Here is a 23,690-nt window from a genome sequence, read left to right as displayed (position 1 = left end):
TTCTTATCAGTTAGGTTTTGTAAATGTTTGGATTGATTGTTGATTGCTTAAAGAAATTTTCATATTATAGTCTCATTTTGTGTGATTTATTTCATCAATGATCTAGCTACAATTTGTTTTTCATAACACTTGAAAATTAAAAGAAAACAAAACAAAATTTTCATTATTTGCATTACATATAGGGTTTTGAATTTGAATTGGAGCAGTTATATTGAAAAATCTATTTAGGAGTCTTTGTTTTATGCAACATTGATTGCTGCATTATTCTTTGTCTCTTCCCTCTCATAGATAAATATTCATCGAAAATTAAAAGAGTTATTGTCATCATACTAATTTCATAATAGGGAATTCAGGTGAACTCGTACCGTGAGCCTTGAAACTGAAACATAATTGAAGATTAGCATATGAAATTTACTCAATCAATCTAAGGATAATTTGAAACATTAACGACACACACATAGGTCTAGGCTAGCGATGTGTTCCAGTGTCTTTAAACATGGGATTTTTCGTCACTTGTATGTGTTACATTCTGGGGGTTGTCGGTATTCGATGTACATAAGTATATCAGATCGTCCTCCATGTACCCTTGGGATTATCAGATGGTGGTCCACGTACAAAACGTATATCAAAATACTTCCTACCATACAAGATGCATTAGACAACACTACCACAAACTGCGCTTCCACGTACCTCTTGGTATATTTTGGATGTCCCCTATAGGTTGTTATCCTTACATAGGTAACTGATTTGACTGCCTTTTCCACTATGATACACCAAACACAAATTTTCAGGATATTTCCTACACATACTGTAAACGGTATTCCACAATTCCCAATGACTTGGTAATCCTTATCTTATTAGTTACCCATTTTTTTTATTTTTGTATCTTTAATTTCTAAAATTCATTAATCCATCGTGGAAGAACACCCTCAAGAACCCCATCATTCGTGTAGAATGAAAATATTTCCTCCTTTACCTACAAATGAAACACCTAATAGTTGTAAGAATAAGAAGATGCAAACTACCAAAATCGGTACTTTGAAATATCCGTCCTCTAGAACTACATTTGAAATCAATCAACCAGAATAATCTTTCCCATAAGTACTGAACCTAAAATTACATCTTTACCAGCTGGTGAGTCTGACGCAGTCGAAACTGAAGCCCTTGAGACATTACAACTTGAGGTCATTGAACTTGAATATCTAGATTTAGATACCTTGTAGCCTGAGATTTTACAACCTCAGGAACCTCAGTTAACTGAATCCATTACTTCAAGGCCTTCCTCTTCTCTTCCTCTACCATTGTCTCAACCACAACTCTTATATTTGGGTCCTGATGGAGAATAACATCCACCCGATATATTGAGTATTGACGAGATTATTGAAGAAGGGTCTCAACTTTCATCTCTTGTCCATTTAATAGGGACTCCTCTTTATCATGCTCATCCTTTTCTGACTCCTCATACTCCTGTACAAGATCCTTCACCTAGCACCCCTCATTTTAACTCACCTTTGAGTTTCCCTCGGAAAAATCCTTTGAGAATTTTAACCATGACTGATTCAACAAAAGTTTCTCAACCAGTATCTGCTATCAGGAGTGAGCCAACCGAAGTTGCAGCTACTTCTATGTTTGTGACTTCACCAGAAACCCATTTGTATGGTGGTCCTTCAGTGCCACCTAACTACTAGTCATTGTCTGGAATATTTTATCATGAATCGACTAGTATATAGACTTCTCCATTATCATATTCATATGGAATGTTATATGATACCCCTTTAATGATAATATCACAACCTATCCCACCTATTACACCCCAAATTTCTTTGGAGCAACAATATGTCTCATTTATTTGTGGATTGGGACATCTATAACAACCTACTCCATCCTATACTAGTTACTCTACTCCTGGGAGGTAGTTACCTCCATATTCTCCTTATACCCCAACAGGGGGAACCTATTTATGGAATGTTTCCATCTATTGATCAAATGTTGCAAGTTAGTGCTCAATCATATTCAAGTCCTCTTCCTATGAGTCCTCCATTTCCAGGGATGGATTATAATCCTTCGCATCCTATGTTTCTTGTTCAACTTGGTTTAGTTTTGAATGAAATATTGACTTCTCAACCTGCCTCGGTCACACCCAATGTTCCTACTTTCCAACTTATTCAATCTATACCTCAACCTGCCTAAGTTTTACCTCAAGTGAGTCAAGTTGTCCAGGTTGTATCTCAAACAAAACTTATTCCACTGATATATGGGATCTCTCAAATCCCATCTACCCATCCTCCTTATGGTGCGTTACAAACTCCACCACTTAGTTAGTTTATACCTCAAATACAAGTCAATAAACCTATGCATGGTATGACACAGTTATTTACCAGTCAACCTAATGTAGGGATGATGAAAAATCCCTCTGGGATATTGTTCCAAGGTATCCCATAGATGCATGCTGGTTAAACTACTATTCCACAAATTCCTTATCAAGGCCAACAAATTCAAACAAATCCATTTTAGCCTTTTTAAGGTTTTCATGGAATTAGACAACCTAGCTACATTTATCCTAGTTATCAAAAGCCTCCTTATCTTGGAATGCAAATATTAGTTTCTCAACCCATTCCATCATACCCATGATATCCTTCAATATAATTTAATAATATATTTCCATTTGTTCAAAATTTTATTCTTGTTTAGTTATTGGAAGAATGGTTTATTAAAACTTTATAGTTGTCCATAACTGAAGATGTTGCTAAAGGTAGAGTTGTTACTGAAGAGAAAGTCATTTCTCATGCCCAATACGTTTATTTGATTTATACTCAATTTTGCGCACTCTATGACAAGATACCCAATGCTTTGTGACCTCAACATACTATTCCACCATCACCCACTAAAGAATCGCATTTCACTAATGGTGTGATTGGTTCTGCAAGTCAACATATAGTGTGTAAACTATCTGGTTGATCTCCTGTTGTGACTTCTTAAAACCCATCATCTGCTACTCCTGCGACTACTTCTAAGATTAATGTCGTTCAATCTACGAAAGGCAAGTCTCAGCAACCTAGAAGTAAGAAGAAGAAATACAATTCATCGTAGGAAAAAAAAAATAATTAGTGTCTTGATTAAAAATGAAAACCTCATTATCCTTGCCTTATTTGTAATGAGGATAATTTTACTAGGGACTGCCCACATTGGGCAGAAGTTAATAAATTCCTAAAGTCATTGTCTAACACACATGGAATATTATCAAATCCCTTTCCCAACCAGGAGACCAATATGGTTGCAAAATATCAAGCTTCCCTTTCTGAGGTAATGATGTTATCTTCCAAAAAACATAAAGATGATGTTAGGGTGGTTACCAGAAACAATGACTGGTAAACCAAATCCTTCGATTGGTAAGGCTAATGGTAAACCTTATAGATCCAATCAATCTACCTCATATTCTTCTACAAATGCAATACCAATTGAATTAACCATTAAACATCCTAAAGGCATTATTCACAAGTCATCATTCAATCCTTTTGTGAGAGCTACACAAAATTAGAATATAATTGAGGACTTAACCCAAGCTCCTTTTGCTATGTCAACTCTCGAGGTATTGCAAAATTGTCCTACTCAATATATATCTTTACTTGCAGCAATTGGAGGGATAGCTACTTTGGATTTGAATCTATCATCTTTAATCATGAGAACCATACTCCTAAACTTCCATCCCAACTAGCATTCGTGATCCAAGTTGTTGTTAGAAGTAAAATTATCCATCAGACAATTTTGGAAGAAGGTGATATGACTTGTATCATGTCACTTTCATGTTGGAAAACTATTGGTTCTGCACAACTTAATCAGTCACCCACCACTCTTAAGGATTTTTATCGAAGAGGTTTCAAATATTATGAGATTTTGAATTCATTACAAGTAGAATTAGCTAGGAAAATGGTCCGAGTAGAAGTTGAAGTCATAGATTGACCTTTATATTATAAGCTCTTAGTGGGTCGAAGATAGATTTATGCCATGGCAGCTTTGGTCTCAACTTATTTTAGGATGATTTATTTCCCTCACCATGGGGCATCATGGCCATCGATCGGCTTACGTAAAACTCTCCTTTTCTCACATTAATTCAAATTTTCAGCCACAATATGCTTTGTAAGAATACTAAAGGGTGTTTGTCATATTATATGGCCTAATGTGATTAATATGCAGGAAAAATAATCATTTTTGGAAGTATTTACTACGCAGGGGCTTGATGGAGACGACCAAAGAGAATATAGGACGTGTTTCCACCTCATTAACTATCCAACTCAACTTCATATCATAGAATCCTCACCGATATCCCAAATTCACTAACAACTGATGGAATCCAAGTACATGTGAAGATCAAAGAGAACCAAATCCATAAATCTCGATATTTGGAGGGAATCACTCTTTTAAATGGAGTTTCCATCAACTACATTTTTTATAAATAAACTAGCCAAGAGGCTCATTAGGATTCAACTTTTCGTTGCAGCTAGGGGTAGCTATTGAGAGCCTAGCACTTGACATTATTATTATGATTTATCATATGATGTATGTGAATCTTATTTTATGATAATGTAAAGTTCACTATTGGTCTCCATTTGAGTTAGTTTTAGAGGGTTGAAACCCTTGGGTTTGGGCCCAACCCAGAGGCTTTAGTCCCTCTCTTGTATTTATTCCTTGTTTCTGCTCAAGTTATTGCAATTCTTTTCTTGTTTCAGTAGATGTTATGTTACAAAATTTGTAGTTGTAGGTTTTCCTATCACCTCTATTGTGGGAAGAGTGACTCAAAGATCGACAATAAAAACCTAAAAATATTTGTCTATGATTTCGTACAAATTTTCCAGTATTGGATTGGAATCCTTTGAAGGAAACTAACACACATAAAATAAAATCAATAGAATAAACACTTAGAAATATAGAAACCAGACATGCTGGAAAAGGCCTCAGCCTTACAACATTCCTCACATTCTCATTATTAATCAATCCAATGTTCAAAGAATGATAATAGTACAAATATATACATTAGGAAGTTGGTCTCAAGATAGTATGTCTATCTTGGACACTATGGTTGAGATATCTTCTCAACAAAACACTAATCTAGGAGAACTAGTTGGAGAGAATATCTCATCCTAACTAAACTCCCTAATTTGAGGAACTAACTCCTAATTCTCAAGATTTGATTTATTTAATTATGATATTTGGATTTATAATTGTTTTATTATGAGAGTGAGGCTAACATCCTTCTGCATGTTTATTTTTTGTAATTTAGGAGTTGGCAGAATTGGTTTGGCAATTGAAATTGTGTTGTAGATTAGAGTATATTTCAATAAAATTCAACTCATATTTTTCATGTTAATTTACTTTGTTGTAATAGTGATCATTTGATGGATGCATTTGATTGTTTTGCAGGGATTGTGTTAATCTACAGAGGTGGTAAAAAATATCCACATCTACCTAGAACCCTCCATCCCACTTCTAAACATCACACATTGCTTCCAAACGCTGCTACCGAAACCACTTTGTTAAGTTCGATGGAGGACATCATGGGTGATAGATACCTATACCAATAGGTTTCATATTTCATGATTGGCTATGGAAGGTCCAAATTTGTTCTGCTTTGATGACTCAAAGATCACATATTTCCAAGAGAACCCAATCTATGCTTATAGCTTGGTATGAGCTTCAAATTTTTATGGATGATCCAACAGTCTAATCTGGATCATGCCTTGATTTCAATTTCCTGTTGTAGACTAGAGAAAGAAGTCTGTCCAAACTGTTTAATCTTGGCAGACAAATAGCCTAGGTAGAGAAAATAAGGCTCCCAACTGCTTAATCTGGACCTTGGAAGCAATAAGGTTAGAAGTAGATAGGAAAATAAAAGAAAAAGCCAAAGAAAAGAAAAGGCAAGTAAGGGTCTGCAAGTCCAAGTGCACCCTCCATGAAGAAATAAAAAATGCTAGGCAAATAGTTGGGTAGGTAGTGGTGGTTGCAGAAAAAGGCTATCCTCACCATTGCAGGCATGGTGACTATGATTACCAAGGCAAAGTCTATCAAGTGACAAGGTGTGCATATTCATCAAGTTGCAGCAAGGACCATAACTAACCTCCCTCCTTCCCCTTTCATTTTCATTTGCTAACATCCCTCTATGAGCTGAGATTCAGGGAGGAAGATCATGGTTTCATAATGATTCTTGTTTATCCAAAGCCACATTTCTTGTCTAAAGATCTTTTCATTTTGATCTACTCCCTAAACTAAGTAAGTTTCAAATGAACTTAGTGTTTGTTCCCCATTCACTTCCATCATCCATGCTAACACTAACTCTATTATATAGATCCCTTATATCACCTTTCCCTAATATTACTAACACCATGGTGTATAAACCCCAAATTTTGTATAAATATCCCTCCCCCTTGGCATTATAGCCATATAGTCCCATGTCAGGGATCAGATGGCACCTGGTCATCTTGATAAACCTAAGCTAAATCCCCTTTGTCCTCTGCAAATTCATTCCCTCATTTTTGACCCCCATTTGCACATGAAAACCCCCTAAAAGCCCAGTTTCTACCCTTACCCGCTTCAAAATGGCTAAAAACATCAAAAAACCAACATTTTTCTCTTATCCTAAGTCTAAAGGGCGGGTCTATTTTCAACAAAAATCATGAAAACCCACTGTTCCAAAGCTTCCGCCAGTGCACAGATCCCCAGGACAATATTAAAATAGGCCTCTGCCTTTCCCCGTACTTGGTTATCGCTTCACCTTCCCGATGACCGTCCGATCAAGCAACTCCAGATCCGACGGCCCTGATCACATCGGACCCCTTCCGACGCCCGATCATTAACTGTACTATCCTCCTGTCACGTCAAGCTTCCGACAGCCGTTAGATCTTGCTCCTCCAGATCCGACGGCCACTACAGCATCGGAGCCGATCCGCTGCCCGAACGATATCTCCCGACGGTCGTATTTTGGCTACATCATGCGGCAGCCACGCGTCCACTCCACAGCCCATCGGAGGTACCACTGACGCATACCGCCACCGTACCGTAGGCGGTGCGATATGAAACCGCCTCGGTTTCCGGTTTTATCATTCCCGCTTGTATTACCTCACCGCCACATCACTGCTCCGTCACCACCACACGTCACCCCCAGGTACGCCGTCGCATCATTTCTCCGCTCAACCACTGGTCCACTTGTCCTGCCATCTCACTGTCCCCGTGGACCAACCAGAGGCCGCCACCTGGCCGGATGACGTCCTGCTGACGTCATCCGACCTGACCCCACCGGTGATGTCATGCTGACGTCAGCGCGGAACGAAACGCGCCAAAATCACCAAAAGATATATTTATGCCAAAAATCGTGTTTTTTGCTATTTTTGGGCGCAAGCTTTGTTGTTTGTTCTGCATGTAAATTCACGTCCAAACCTGCACCAGCCGTGGAAAAGACTTCCGGACCGCTAGAACGTCCATCCCTCAAAGTGCTAGCAAGTTCTAACCGACCAGATTCTACAGGTCAGCTCACTGCCGAGCACACAAATTGGAGCAGCAACATCCTCTTAAACCGCCAACAGCAAGCTACAAGAGTTGCTGGAAATATATCAGAGAAGGGAAAAAGAGCAGGTGATGGAGATAGAGCCAGAGCAGCGAGAGAAAGAATAGGCAGAACAGCAGCAACAACAAAAACAACAACAGCAGCAAGGAGAAGGGCAATCTGAAACACAGCAGCCCTTACAGCAAGAAAGAGTGGTAGATGCCCCAATTACCACTGAGCAGCAGGTCCAAAATGTAGAACACTCAAGGCTTGAAAACATTACTGATGCCTCGATCCTTCAAACTCCACAGAAGGAGGACCTAAGTAGGAAAAGGGACAGAGAAACACCCATGACTTCATCCATCAACCAAGGGGAGAAGAGACAGAGATTAAATGACTTCTCAGAGGATGATGCGGCAATTAGACAAGCAATGGGTATGGGCCCACCCAGCAGAGAAGCCTCGGTCAGTTCCTTCCACCAAGAACAAGACAGAATCATGGGAGGGGAGGTCACTTCCTCCAGTCAGCAGAGGGAAGGAGAGGTAGGCATCAAACAACAGTTTATAGACATCAAAAGAAGGAGTGAACCCATGAAAATCAAATTATATAACCATTTGTTGAAAATGGCCCCCTCCAACCAACAAAGATTAATGGCTGCCTTGATGTGGACGAAGGCAAGTTGACTATGAGTCACTTCATACCCACCGCACTCCAGCCACAATCTACTGCAGATTATCTCAGGACTAATCTAGAGGTCCTGGCCAAGGACATCCACCCAATGGATAAAATTGAGCTGCACAAGCAAACTGGTGAAATGGTGTATGCCTCCTTGGCAGACAAAACATTGGAGAATTACAAATAACAAGCAGCCTCAATGCTACAGCCTCTCAACTAGAATTGGAGAGGGCTTCATCTCAGGCCAAAGACAACAGGATAAGATCCCTAGAGGACATCATCGTGGAAATTGAGCATAACCCCAATGACATCAAAGGGATACAGGAGATCTTGAAACTAAGGGATGCTGACATGGCTGCATTAAGGAAGAAAATCAAACTCCCAGCTACCATTCACCCCCAAACAGATGAGGTAGCCAACAAAGGATGGAAAAGGATGCCACAGATCTGCTAATATCTATATATAAGCAGCTCCTGCAGACACAAGAGAAATTAGGAGAGTCTGAGGCTACTCAAGCGGCCTTACAAGCAGCACTAAAGCAAAGACAAGAGGGTCAGACTTCTCAGCCTCCTCCTCAATTTATCAATCTTGAGGATGCTTCTCCCTACCACTGTGCCTCCACCTCAACAAATTGAACAAACAGCTACATCCACTTCAGCAGCACCTACAAGTACAGAACAGGCACAGAGCCTAGACATGCAGAAATTAAAGAATGAAATACAAATCTTGGAAGCTCAGATGACAGAGCTGCATGAAACCAGAGATACGCTGGCCAAGGTCAATGAAAGGCATGATAAGACAAAAAGAGAGGTGGGAGAAAAGGCCAAGGAAATCAAAGCCCTTAAAGATAGGATCAAGGAACTTGAGAATGAGCTCAAGCTAGATAAAATCATATCTGAGATCAGAGCAATGATATGGTCCAATATTGGCCAATCCATCACCAACCAATGGCCATATATCGAGACAATCCATGAGCAACTAGAGCTCATCCCAAAGGCACAGAAGGAAATCCGAACATCAAGGGCCTTATTAGGAAATATGCCTGAAGTTGCTACAAGAATGATCAATGTGCTTAACCACAAAACAAGTTCTCGGTTAGCCACCATTGGAATCACAAATAGAACTGAGACTATTCAAATGATCAAGAGGGTTCTTACTCTTAGAAATCTGGTGCAGACATTGGACAGAAGAACCCAGGATATGCAGACAGAGGTAAATAGGTTCATGGAGAAATTTCAGGTATTGCAGAGTAGAGGACTCCCTAGCTTACTGAACAGCAGAGGGAAATTAATTCACCCATGAACAGTATGCTAAAAGAGTAAATGTTTTTGCCTCAGCACAGATCAATGAGAGGGCCAGCACTTCAGAAGACACAGGGCCTATTACAGGACAGGTTTTCTATAGTAAGATAGAAAATCTATTTTTTATAATGAATGAAATCAATCACTTGTTTGATGTGGCCCCAAATTTTTTCAAATATACAGAAGCAGAAGAGACAATGGAGGCCATCCTCAGGCATCAGCTCCCTACACAGGAATGGTGGACAGATGCAATACAGAGAATTTTGTAATCAGTAAGGCATTCACCAAATTTCTGTTTTTTACAAATTTTTATAAAAAGCACAGTTCAGCAAAGTCAGCATGCAGCATAAATCAAAGCTGAGCCACTCAGCGATGTAGCGGCCAACAAAGCAGAAATAGAAGACCACAGATGGCAAACCCGAGAATGCACTGCGCGCAGCCAAAAGTAAATGCGTATTTCCAGAATTAAAACAGAGTAATGCAACCGACTCAGTGACTCTCAAAAGTCAAAACAATCCTCTGACAGACATAAAGAGCATTTACGCTGCATTCAAAATTGTAATAACTCCTTGCCTACTTTCTGAACGTAATAATGAAGATATTTTCTCTCTCAGATGACTCAATGCCTGAGATATTTTGTATACGCATTTCTATAAAGTCCCCTTCGCATAAGATTGCAAGGGTTGTTGTTGATTTCTCCTGAAGAAGTTCTTATGCTGTAATCCTTTCAGAAGTTAATAGAGAAAGCAATGGGATTTCTCGGATTTCTGAGGTGTTGGATGCGTTCTGGTGTCTGTTGATAACTGCTGGATCCCTGTGTATTTCACCATACAATAAGTCTCTGTATCTCTCGCTGTTAATTAGTTGTTTTGTTAAAATCCATATATGTTATCTGTTTTCAATACTAAGCAACAAGGAAAAAGAATAGCTTTCAGGATTTATTCACTGAGTACCCTGAGTTCAATCTGTGTTGTTTATCAATGTTTTCTTCAGCTGTAATCTAGATAAGTGTAATTCTTAATTGCTGCACTTTCAGAATACATCTATCACAGTGACCTTTGTCACAGGAATTCAAGTTTTGCTCCTGTGCAGTGTGCTCACCTTCACCCCACCAGCTTAATAGAAAATTCTTAATTGCTTTCTGTTGGTTGACATACATCACCATTTGATCTAATTTTGTCTGTCTAAATACACAATAGGCCCTGCAGTTTGAACACCACCAATCCAGCGTATCAGATCATTTCACAACTCCAGACTCCATTGCCCAATGGTATTATACTATCTAAACACTGCATCATAAGACCTGAAAGAAATCCTTCAACCAAAACATAAACCAAAACCTGAGCATAATAGCTAGCCTAAAACACCATCATAACAGAGACAAATCATAAAGAGAGAGCCCTCTCTGGTTGCAGTTAGGCTAGGAACTATAACCCAAAGATTGGTTAGTGGTTACCCCGGCCGTATTCCCTTGGGAGTCATAGGGAACAACCTGGGTGTTAACATAATTGGCGACTCCACTGGGGACTTCTTAGGATTTTTTCAATTACTATCTGTCTTACAAAGCTACCATCAAGCCTAAAACCAGCCAAGAGGCCTTAGAACTGTTTCTGCATCACATTAACAGCTTTAAGGAGGAGCTTGTTTGGGGAATCTTCGTCTTAGCTCTGAGAATATATAGCCATTCCAAAATCTTCATCCAGTCCTTGCAGATATAAAAAATTCCTGCAAAATCCCAAAAAACAGGTTGGAAGCTGGCTCCTAAGAAAAATCCACGGCATACTAGGGCAAATCCTGACCCTAATCCACCCATCATTGTTGATAATCCAAATAGCATCCGAAGAAACATCAGGAGACAGCAAAAGCAGGAGAAGCCTGCTGATGCAAATATAAGTTCGGATCATCCCAGCCTCATTCCCACTCCTTGCAAAGTTCTTTTCCGGTCCACCCCTAGTTCCCTAGTTCACCATCAACATCGCAAAGTCCTTCTCTCACATCTTCATCCACTGCACATACTCCTTTAACCAGTCTCCCACTAGCTACTCATCCCATTAACCCTGTTATACCAGTGATCCCTGCTGTCCCGTTTGTTCCTATTACCCTCTAAACCTCATAAATATGGCTAATAGGTATGCACCTCTGCAGATACCAGCTAATGTTGCGGCTTTACCTCAAGATTATCAAAGCAAAATCTCATATTTTGACTCAAATGGCTCTCTAACAGCTATCCAGCATGCTAAGAAGATGCAAGACCACTTTGAGACCTATGAAATAGATGATGACAGTGTCAAAATGAGAATTTTTGTTCAAAGCTTAACTGGGGATGTTAGAACTTGGTTCAGATCCCTGAATGCAAACTCCATTACAACTCCTGATCAGCTTTACGAAGCTTTTACTGACAGATGGGAGAAGAAGAAAGATCCTCTCCACGTACTTGGTGAATATGACACTATTAAGAGAGGTCCCCAGGAGACAGTTTTGGAATATTGTGCTAGGTTTAACAATGTATATAATGCTATCCCACAGAACTTAAGGCCCCCTCCTGATTTAGCCCTGTATAAATTCCCTGATGGTTTTGACCCTGATATGGCCTATCAGTTGAAGGAAAGAGATCCTCCGACCCTTGAAGAAGCTCAAAGGGTTGCTGTCACAGTGGAAGCTAACCTAATTGCCAAAAGAAACAGGGCAAAGTTGGAAAAAAGGACTGCCTTCAAAGAAGAACCCTCGGGCTTTGATCAAAAGCTGGATGCAATACTAAATAGCATGAAGAGATTGGGTGAAAGAGTGGAATCGGTTGAAAGAAAGTCATCATGGGAAGCACCACAAAACAACCCTCCTAGAAATCCGAATTTTAGGAGAACTCAAAACCAAAACATGGGTAAGACAAGTGCTGACCAAGACATTAGACCCCTTTCCAAGAAAATTATGCAGAAACTTCAACATCAACTGAACCCAATGAAGACCCTGAGATTAATCTAATGGGTCTAGATGGTAAAAGCCAAGTTTTCTTAACACAAGAGGACCATGAGGATGATGAAATCAAAATATTCCAAACTAAATCAGGAGAATCCTTTGATTTTAAACAAGGATATGATAGTGCTGTCTATGAAGTCCATAAACAGTACAAGCTAAGAGTAGGACTGTAAATGTAAATCAGCCTGAAAAGATAAATGATAAACAACAGTCTAAAGGAACCATAGTCACAGAACCTAATGACAAAACAAACTTGCCTACAGAAGAAGTAGTGGTTGAAGAGGTCACCAGACTATTGTCACCACTACATCAGCCTATGGCAACGTCATCCTCTCACCCTGATTTAAATATTACCCCTCAAGATATGAGTGAAAGGGGCAGGTCTCAAAGTCAAGATGAAAACCAACAAGAAGATTTAATGAGCAAAGAAAGGGCTGCTATCCATAACTCCAAAACCCAAGCTGATAAACCTTTTGACCTAGGCACAGAGATTGGCAAGCTAAAGATAGCAATTCCCCTCTCGGAGCTAGCCAAGCATGACATCTATAAGCAACAGATTAAGAAATCCCTTCAACTCACTAATAGCAAAGATGATGTAAATGTGTTAGATGACACTCCGAAATTACTGTTTGGCCCAGAGGTAGATGGAAAAATAGTAGTTACAGGGATATTACCTTTTTATGTCAGCTTGCATATTCATGACAAAATACTGCATAATGCGATGTTTGACTCAGGTGCCTCTCATAACCTCATGCCAAAAGCAGTCATGGAAAGATTGAATTTGGATATAACAAGACCATACAAGGACCTGTTTTCCTTTGACTCCAGCCAAGTCAAGTGTTTAGGTCTAATAAAAGATTTATGTGTGTCTCTGGTTCAATACCCCAACAAAACCATTCTAATGGATGTTGTAGTCGCTGATATCCCACCTAACTATGGGATGCTGTCAAGATCATGGGGAGCTAAACTCCAAGGCTCCCTGCAATTAGATATGTCATATGCCACCATCTCTGTCTTTGGGCAACCAAAGAGACTCTACAGAGAAACACTCATGAAATACATGGTCAGCAGTGAGGAAAAGCCTCAAAACTTTCCTGTATATGCTGTCCATTCAGACATAGATTCGTTCATTCTCTTCAATGACAGCGCAAGCCTCTCAAACAATGATATTAGGACCAAAACACTCATGCAAGAACAAAACATTAATCAAGGAAGTACCACCCATAAAACATCGATCAGTCAAGCACTGGACACTACCCCTCCTCTAGTTGTCAAAGATTTTCAATCACGTGATGAAACTGTCCTAGAACACAAGCTAGAGAAGAAACCCCAACTCCTGCTTACATTGCCATCCCATGAACAGATCTTTAAATCTCCTGTCAAGCAAGATATTCTGTGGGTCTTAGAATTTGATGGCTCAGTCAACAAGTTAGGGGCAGGAGCTGGAGTTTGGATACATAACAAAGAGAAAACCCATGCAGAAGGCAGAGCTTGTAGATTAAACTTTAGATGCACTAGTAACATGGCAGAGTATGAAGCTCTGTTACTAGGTCTCAAGCTAGTAAAGGCATTACAAGCTCCTACGGTTTCGATCATGGGAGATTCTGATCTAGTGATTCAACAAGTGAAAGGAAGTTTTGTCACCAATGACAAAAGGTTGAGGTCTTACAGGTCTGCTGTAATTGAAATATTGGACACTTTCTCTGAGTTCCTTATCACAAAAATTTCAAGGGGCCACAATCTCCATGCGCACAGTTTGGCAACATTTGCCAGCACCTTCAAATTTCCACTGGAAACCAACAACTGCTTCACAGTCGAGGTCAAGTACAGACCCTCCAAGTATTTGAGGATGATATGCAAATAAACAATTTTCTAACCTTACAACAATAGTTTGCAGGATTAAATATTGACACTGACAGAGCAAGTCAATCACAAATACTTGAGTCAGCAAGTCAATCACAAATACTATTTCAACAAATGGTTCATCCAATATCACCTAGAACAGCAAAACAATTACTGAATCCAACCATTTTCAACAACGAAAACATTCAGCAAATTCACCAAATTGACTGTGAAGAGGTGACCAGCGCTGAAGCTGAAATCATAGAACTCAAAGACAATTTCCTTCCAACAGGCCTTACCCCACTAGAGGACATTTTTGATTCAAATGACATCCCTAGGAAGCCAAAAATGCAGCCATTAGATGCAGCCATTGAAGAATGCAATATTGGTACCATTGACAAGCCCAAAATAATAAAGCTGTCTGCTTCTTTGCCCCTGATCAAAAACCCAAGTACATTGACCTCTTTAAAGAGTTCCAAGATGTCTTTGCATGGGGTTATGAGGATCTAAAGTCCTATGATACTTCTATCATCCAACATACCATTCCCCTCAAGCCTAATCAAAAACATTCAAGCAGAAGTTGAGAAGGATCAATCCTATACTCCTTCCTTCCATTGAAAGGAATTGCAAAAAATGTTCAAAGTGGCATCATAGCACCAATCAGATTCTCTGAATGGATTTCCAACTTAGTCCCTACAAGAAAAAAGACTGGTGAGATTAGACTTTGTGTAGACTTAAGGAATCTAAATCAAGTATCACTCAAAGATAACTACCCTTTACCCAAAATGGATCACATTCTCCAAAGAGTGGTGGGGGCTTCAAGGATGTCATTGCTTGATGGATTCTCAGGCTTTAATCAAATCTTGGTACACCCTGATGACCAAGACAAAACTGCATTCACAACCCCATGGGGAACTTTCAAATATGTAAAGATGCCCTTTGGATTGAAAAATGCAGGGGCAACATTTCAAAGAGCAATGGATATTGCTTTTGCAAAAGAGATTCATGACTTCCTAGTCATTTACTTAGATGATCTTACACCCTTTTCAAAATCTGACCAAGAACATCTGAAACATTTGAGACAGATTTTCCTAACCTGCAGGAAATATGGCATTTCCTTAAATCCCAAGAAATCATTGTTTGGCTTGGAAGAAGGTAAACTCTTAGGACACATTATCTCAAAAGATGGCATAAGAATTGACCCAGATAGGATACAAGCTATCCTACAAATGCCTCACCCAAGGAATGTCAAGGAGTTGCAGGGATTCTTAGGAAAAATCAATTTCTTAAGAAGGTTTATCCCAAACTTAGCAGAACTAATCAGATTATTAAACAACATGTTAAAAAAGGATTCAAAAGTAAAATGGACTGTTGAAGCAAATCAAGCCTTTGAAGGTATAAAATTGGCCTTGACTCAAACCCCAGTGTTAACCAATCCTCAGTTTGACAGAGACTTTATCATTTTCTCTTTCGCCTCCCAGCATACTATTGCTGCTGTTTTGCTGCAAAAAGATGACCAAGGAAATGAGAAACCAATTTCTTTCTTTAGCAAAGCTCTTAGGGATGCACCTTTGAAGTATCAAATCATGGAAAAACAAGCCTATGCTTTAGTCAAAGCAATTAAGACTTTAGGATTTATATCCTTTACTCCCATGTGAAAGCATATGTGCCAAGTCCTATTGTCAAAGACATTCTCACCCAAGAAAACTTAGAAGGCAGAAGAGGGAAATGGATTGCAAACATACTAGAATTTGACATCGAGATAAAACCTACAAAGCTGATAAAAGGGCAAGGTTTGGCCAAATTAATGACAGAAACAAATTTTCAAGCCTTAGATATCAATCAGCTGGACAGTGAAACAGAGCTGGCGACTCCAAAGATCAATGTAGCCTTTGAACAATCCCCTTGGTACTCTGACATCTGTTATGTGTTACAAAACCTGTGTGCTCCCCCAGGACTGTCCAGAACTAAGTGTAGGTTCTTAAAAATGAAAACATCTAGATTTTGTGTGATGGATGGAAATCTACTTTGGAAAAACCATGAAGGTATATTGCTGCACTGTTTAATGGAAAATGAAACTGACAATATCATGCAAGATTTTCATGCAGGAGACTGTGGTGGACATTTGTACTGGAAATCCATTGTGGACAAAATACTGAGGGCTGGTTATTACTGGCCCACCATGTTCTCTGATGTCAAGAAATTCACTACCTCATGCCACAAATGCCAAGTGTTTGAGGGCAAAAGACAGTTGCTGCCACTTCCCCTAAGACCCATTGCAACAGAGAGACCTTTTCAACAATGGGGCTTGGATTTCATTGGGGAAATTCATCCCTCATCTTCAGGCCAACATAGATGGATTTTGACAGCCACAGACTACTTCACCAAATGGATTGAAGCTGCCCCATGCAGACAAGCAAATGACTCAGTAATCATTCAGTTTTTGGAAAACAACATACTGGCTAGGTTTGGCTGTCCTGACAAAATAATAACAGACAATGCTGCTGCTTTCAGATCCAAGAAAATGGTAAACTTCTGCCACAAATATCATATTACTTTGGGTCACTCTACTGCATACTATCCCTAAGGAAATGGCCTAGCTGAATCATCTAACAAGAGCCTGGTGAACATCATAAAAAGGTGCTGGAAGAAAACAAAAAGAATTGGCACAAGAAACTAGTCAATGCCTTATGGGTAGATAGACTAACAACCAAAAGATCAATTGGCACCAGCCCATATGAGTTGGTTTATGGACTAGAAGCCAAATTTCCCTCATCAATAGGAGTACCTGTTATGAAGCTTCTTCAAGAAAACCAAGCCGAACCAAATGATATGCAAAGAAGGATAAATCAAATCATATGTCTGCAGCAAACTAGAGATCAAGTTTTCAGCAGAGTTCAAGGGTTACAAGAAAAATTAAAGAAGGCCTTTGACAGGAGAACCAAAGCAGAAAATTTCAATATTGGTGATAAAGTCCTCAAATGGGATGCAAGAAGAGAAGAGAAAGGAAAACATGGAAAATTTGATTCCTTATGGAGAGGACCATTTGCTGTCCAAGCAGTACAAGGTAACAACACTTACTTCCTCAAAAGTCTAACTGAAGCTGACTTGGATGAAGGTCCTGTCAATGGCAGGATGCTGAAGCATTATTTTGACTATTTCCCATGAGTGCAACCTGAGGTTCCCTTGTATATATGCAGATGTACATATTATTTTCTGTTTAGATTGTAAAAATGCAGTTTTACAAGTTATTCACCAACCAGCAAAAGGTAAATAAAATTAGAAGTCTACCAAGAAGGGAAGCACGAAATTTGGTACTTCAAAGCAGCAAACTTTAAGGATGATATAGGCAGCAATGGAGCAAGGCAATCTGACCTGCTGTTCTTGGTCTTTCAAAAGAAACACCATCCCCATGTGGAGCCACTGTTAGATACCTATACCAATAGGTTTCATATTTCATGATTGGCTATGGAAGGTCCAAATTTGTTCTGCTTTGATGACTCAAAGATCACATATTTCCAAGAGAACCCAATCTATGCTTATAGCTTGGTATGAGCTTCAAATTTTTATGGATGATCCAACAGTCTAATCTGGATCATGCCTTGATTTCAATTTCCTGTTGTAGACTAGAGAAAGAAGTCTGTCCAAACTGTTTAATCTTGGCAGACAAATAGCCTAGGTAGAGAAAATAAGGCTCCCAACTGCTTAATCTGGGACCTTGGAAGCAATAAGGTTAGAAGTAGATAGGAAAATAAAAGAAAAAGCCAAAGAAAAGAAAAGGCAAGTAAGGGTCTGCAAGTCCAAGTGCACCCTCCATGAAGAAATAAAAAATGCTAGGCAAATAGTTGAGTAGGTAGTGGTGGTTGCAGAAAAAGGCTATCCTCACCATTGCAGGCATGGTGACTATGATTACCAAGGCAAAGTCTATCAAGTGACAAGGTGTGCATATTCATCAAGTTGCAGCAAGGACCATAACTAACCTCCCTCCTTCCCCTTTCATTTTCATTTGCTAACATCCCCTATGAGCTGAGATTCAGGGAGGAAGATCATGGTTTCATAATGATTCTTGTTTATCCAAAGCCACATTTCTTGTCTAAAGATCTTTTCATTTTGATCTACTCCCTAAAATAAGTAAGTTTCAAATGAACTTAGTGTTTGTTCCCCATTCACTTCCATCATCCATGCTAACACTAACTCTATTATATAGATCCCTTATATCACCTTTCCCTAATATTACTAACACCATGGTGTATAAACCCCAAATTTTGTATAAATATCCCTCCCCCTTGGCATTATAGCCATATAGTCCCATGTCAGGGATCAGATGGCACCTGGTCATCTTGATAAACCTAAGCTAAATCCTCTTTGTCCTCTGCAAATTCATTCCCTCATTTTTGACCCCCATTTGCACATGAAAACCCCCTAAAAGCCCAGTTTCTACCCTTACCCGCTTCAAAATGGCTAAAAACATCAAAAAACCAACATTTTTCTCTTATCCTAAGTCTAAAGGGTGGGTCTATTTTCAACAAAAATCATGAAAACCCACTGTTCCAAAGCTTCTGCCAGTGCACAGATCCCCAGGACAATATTAAAATAGGCCTCTGCCTTTCCCCGTACTTGGTTATCGCTTCACCTTCCCGATGACCGTCCGATCAAGCAACTCCAGATCCGACGGCCCTGATCACATTGGACCCCTTCCGACGCCCGATCATTAACTGTACTATCCTCCTGTCACGTCAAGCTTCCGACAGCCGTTAGATCTTGCTCCTCCGGATCCGACGGCCACTACAGCATCGGAGCCGATCCGCTGCCCGAACGATATCTCCGACGGTCGTATTTTGGCTACGTCATGCGGCAGCCACGCGTCCACTCCACAGCCCATCGGAGGTACCACTGACGCATACCGCCACCGTACCGTAGGCGGTGCGATATGAAACCGTCTCGGTTTCCGGTTTTATCATTCCCGCTTGTATTACCTCACCGCCACGTCACTGCTCCGTCACCCCACGTCACCCCCAGGTACGTCGTCGCATCATTTCTCCGCTCAACCACTGGTCCACTTGTCCTGCCATCTCACTGTCCCCGTGGACCAACCAGAGGCCGCCACCTGGCCGGATGACGTCCTGCTGACGTCATCCGACCCTGACCCCACCGGTGACGTCATGCTGACGTCAGCGCGAAAACGCGCCAAAATCACCAAAAGATATATTTATGCCAAAAATCGTGTTTTTTGCTATTTTTGGGCGCAAGCTTTGTTGTTTGTTCTGCATGTAAATTCACGTCCAAACCTGCACCAGCCGTGGAAAAGACTTCCGGACCGCTAGAACGTCCATCCCTCAAAGTGCTAGCAAGTTCTAACCGACCAGATTCTACAGGTCAGCTCACTGCCGAGCACACAAATTGGAGCAGCAGCATCCTCTTCAACCGCCCAACAGCAAGCTACAAGAGTTGCTGGAAATATATCAGAGAAGGGAAAAGAGCAGGTGATGGAGATAGAGCCAGAGCAGCGAGAGAAAGAACAGGCAGAACAGCAGCAACAACAAAAACAACAACAGCAGCAAGGAGAAGGGCAATCTGAAACACAGCAGCCCTTACAGCAAGAAAGAGTGGTAGATGCCCCAATTACCACTGAGCAGCAGGCCCAAAATGTAGAACACTCAAGGCTTGAAAACATTACTGATGCCTCGGTCCTTCAAACTCCACAGAAGGAGGACCTAAGTAGGAAAAGGGACAGAGAAACACCCATGACTTCATCCATCAACCAAGGGGAGAAGAGACAGAGATTAAATGACTTCTCATAGGATGATGCGGCAATTAGACAAGCAATGGGTATGGGCCCACCCAGCAGAGAAGCCTCGGTCAGTTCCTTCCACCAAGAACAAGACAGAATCATGGGAGGGGAGGTCACTTCCTCCAGTCAGCAGAGGGAAGGAGAGGTAGGCATCAAACAGCAGTTTATAGACATCAAAAGAAGGAGTGAACCCATGAAAATCAAATTATATAACCATTTGTTGAAAATGGCCCCCTCCAACCAACAAAGATTAATGGCTGCCTTTGATGTGGACGAAGGCAAGTTGACTATGAGTCACTTCATACCCACCGCACTCCAGCCACAATCTACTGCAGATTATCTCAGGACTAATCTAGAGGTCCTGGCCAAGGACATCCACCCAATGGATAAAATTGAGCTGCACAAGCAAACTGGTGAAATGGTGTATGCCTCCTTGGCAGACAAAACATTGGAGAATTACAAATTAACAAGCAGCCTCAATGCTACAGCCTCTCAACTAGAATTGGAGAGGGCTTCATCTCAGGCCAAAGACAACAGGATAAGATCCCTAGAGGACATCATCGTGGAAATTGGGCATAACCCCAATGACATCAAAGGGATACAGGAGATCTTGAAACTAAGGGATGCTGACATGGCTGCATTAAGGAAGAAAATCAAACTCCCAGCTACCATTCACCCCCAAACAGATGAGGTAGCCCAACAAAGGATGGAAAAGGATGCCACAGATCTGCTAATATCTATATATAAGCAGCTCCTGCAGACACAAGAGAAATTAGGAGAGTCTGAGGCTACTCAAGCGGCCTTACAAGCAGCACTAAAGCAAAGACAAGAGGGTCAGACTTCTCAGCCTCCTCCTCAAGTTATCAATCTTGAGGATGCTGCTCCTACCACTGTGCCTCCACCTCAACAAACTGAACAAACAGCTACATCCACTTCAGCAGCACCTACAAGTACAGAACAGGCACAGAGCCTAGACATGCAGAAATTAAAGAATGAAATACAAATCTTGGAAGCTCAGATGACAGAGCTGCATGAAACCAGAGATAAGTTGGCCAAGGTCAATGACAGGCATGATAAGACAAAAAGAGAGGTGGGAGAAAAGGCCAAGGAAATCAAAGCCCTTAAAGATAGGATCAAGGAACTTGAGAATGAGCTCAAGCTAGATAAAATCATATCTGAGATCAGAGCAATGATATGGTCCAATATTGGCCAATCCATCACCAACCAATGGCCATATATCAAGACAATCCATGAGCAACTAGAGCTCATCCCAAAGGCACAGAAGGAAATCCGAACATCAAGGGCCTTATTAGGAAATATGCCTGAAGTTGCTACAAGAATGATCAATGTGCTTAACCACAAAACAAGTTCTCAGTTAGCCACCATTGGAATCACAAATAGAACTGAGACTATTCAAATGATCAAGAGGGTTCTTACTCTTAGAAATCTGGTGCAGACATTGGACAGAAGAACCCAGGATATGCAGACAGAGGTAAATAGGTTCATGGAGAAATTTCAGGTATTGCAGAGTAGAGGACTCCCTAGCTTACTGAACAGCGGAGGGAAATTATTCACCCATGAACAGTATGCTAAAAGAGTAAATGTTTTTGCCTCAGCACAGATCAATGAGAGGGCCAGCACTTCAGAAGACACAGGGCCTATTACAGGACAGGTTTTCTATAGTAAGATAGAAAATCTATTTTTTATAATGAATGAAATTAATCACTTGTTTGATGTGGCCCCAAATTTTTTCAAATATACAGAAGCAGAAGAGACAATGGAGGCCATCCTCAGGCATCAGCTCCCTACACAGGAATGGTGGACAGATGCAATACAGAGAATTTTGTAATCAGTAAGGCATTCACCAAATTTCTGTTTTATTACAAATTTTTATAAAAAGCACAGTTCAGCAAAGTCAGCATGCAGCATAAATCAAAGCTGAGCCCACTCAGCGGATGTAGCGGCCAACAAAGCAGAAATAGAAGACCACAGCTGGCAAACCCGAGAATGCACTGCGCAGCCAAAAGTAAATGCGTATTTCCAGAATTAAAACAGAGTAATGCAACCGACTCAGTGACTCTCAAAAGTCAAAACAATCCTCTGACAGACATAAAGAGCATTTACGCTGCATTCAAAATTGTAATAACTCCTTGCCTACTTTCTGAACGTAATAATGAAGATATTTTCTCTCTCAGATGACTCAATGCCTGAGATATTTTGTATACGCATTTCTATAAAGTCCCCTTCGCATAAGATTGCAAGGGTTGTTGTTAATTTCTCCTGAAGAAGTTCTTATGCTGTAATCCTTTCAGAAGTTAATAGAGAAAGCAATGGGATTTCTCGGATTTCTGAGGTGTTGGATGCGTTCTGGTGTCTGTTGATAACTGCTGGATCCCTGTGTATTTCACCATACAATAATTCTCTGTATCTCTCGCTGTTAATTAGTTGTTTTGTTAAAATCCATATATGTTATCTGTTTTCAATACTAAGCAACAAGGAAAAAGAATAGCTTTCAGGATTTATTCACTGAGTACCCTGAGTTCAATCTGTGTTGTTTATCAATGTTTTCTTCAGCTGTAATCTAGATAAGTGTAATTCTTAATTGCTGCACTTTCAGAATACATCTATCACAGTGACCTTTGTCACAGGAATTCAAGTTTTGCTCCTGTGCAGTGTGCTCACCTTCACCCCACCAGCTTAATAGAAAATTCTTAATTGCTTTCTGTTGGTTGACATACATCACCATTTGATCTAGTTTTGTCTGTCTAAAATACACAATAGGCCCTGCAGTTTGAACACCACCAATCCAGCGTATCAGATCATTTCACAACTCCAGACTCCATTGCCCAATGGTATTATACTATCTAAACACTGCATCATAAGACCTGAAAGAAATCCTTCAACCAAAACATAAACCAAAACCTGAGCATAATAGCTAGCCTAAAACACCATCATAACAGAGACAAATCATAAAGAGAGAGCCCTCTCTGGTTGCAGTTAGGCTAGGAACTGTAACCCAAAGATTGGTTAGTGGTTACCCCGGCCGTATTCCCTTGGGAGTCATAGGGAACAACCTGGGTGTTAACAATGGGCACAAAATTTGGTGAATTATATACCTTTGAGGGGTATTAGGCTTGGAAAAGTGGTTCCCACACCCTTCACTCATCTTCTTCTACCTTCATCCCCCTTCTTCTACCTTCCATACCCCATTCCTATCATCAAAAAGCTCTTGGACTACCCTCTTGTAGCAAAACAAGCTCTCTTGTAGCAATACAGAGCCTCCTATAGCACTTCATGTACCAGAGCTATAGCATTCGTTTATTCAACCAGATTTGCTCCAGGATTTGACGTTGGCATATTGAAGTTGAATAGTGACCCCCAAGCATTGATTTCATGATTAGGGCAGACTCTAAGACCACTCAAACCCCATATTTTCCTCACTGCAACCATACGACAACAAATAGAATTGGAATTAACATTTTTTTCCAGTTTGTTGAAGGTTGAAATTCTCATTTTCAAGAAATTTGCAAGTAGATAAATGACACATGTAAGTAGGCTATTTATTTGATTAAAT

This window comes from Pinus tabuliformis, chromosome 8, assembly GCF_031772625.1.
Source record: "Pinus tabuliformis cultivar Carrire ecotype Pingquan chromosome 8, CPIR1, whole genome shotgun sequence".
NCBI classification, from domain to species: domain Eukaryota; kingdom Viridiplantae; phylum Streptophyta; class Pinopsida; order Pinales; family Pinaceae; genus Pinus; species Pinus tabuliformis.
Note: the sequence above shows the minus strand (reverse complement) of the source record.